The following is a 754-nucleotide window of genomic DNA, read 5'->3' as shown; positions in this document are numbered from 1 at the left end:
AGCTTTGGCTCGGGGCTCCAGCAACTCACAATATTCCGGGGTCCCCTCTCCGCATTTTTGGTAGTGAATTTAATTTGTGAGACCTTCCTACAGAGTAAATTAGTTCTATGAGGCGAAGACAGAAACGTCGGGGCACTTCAAAAGCACCAGAAAGAGGACTTCTCCTTTTTCTTCACCTAAGAGGACGACGCTGGCATTTGAGCAGGCATTTGTAACCATAAACCTGTAAACGGTATAGATTTGGCTAGTGGAGACTGGTGCGTCGTCATTGCACTAGGCAAAGACAGAACAAAAATTATAAGGGATAAATAAACTGGAAAAGGGCAAAACGTTTCAGGTTGACTTGCAGGATGGGACCAGGAAATATTAGCTGGTAGGGCTGAGCCCTTTTTACCACGTGCATATGGTTACACCTCTGGTTTCCTGCGGAACCGTCAGCGCTTGTGCAGTGCCATTAAAAAAAAAAAAAAAAGAAAAAAAGGGAAAGGAAAAAAAGACAAATATTTTTGGGACGTTCCAAAACCGAAAGCCGGAGCTTAATTTATTCTGGGGACTTGAAAGGAACGAGGTCTTCCTTTGTGTCTGTTGCTCCGGGGGAGGGTGTGTGTCGGCTTGGCGCTGAACGCTGCCTGCATCTACATATGTAAACCCAGCAGCGCTTCTCCCCCCCGTGCCGGTAGGATTGCGGGCGCTGGCAGCTCACAACAATGCTCCCAGACAATGCCCAATTCGCGGAGCCTGCGCGGCTGTGGGC

This window comes from Pygoscelis adeliae, unplaced genomic scaffold (assembly GCF_000699105.1).
Source record: "Pygoscelis adeliae isolate BGI_AS28 unplaced genomic scaffold, ASM69910v1 Scaffold27, whole genome shotgun sequence".
Classification (NCBI taxonomy): domain Eukaryota; kingdom Metazoa; phylum Chordata; class Aves; order Sphenisciformes; family Spheniscidae; genus Pygoscelis; species Pygoscelis adeliae.
Note: the sequence above shows the minus strand (reverse complement) of the source record.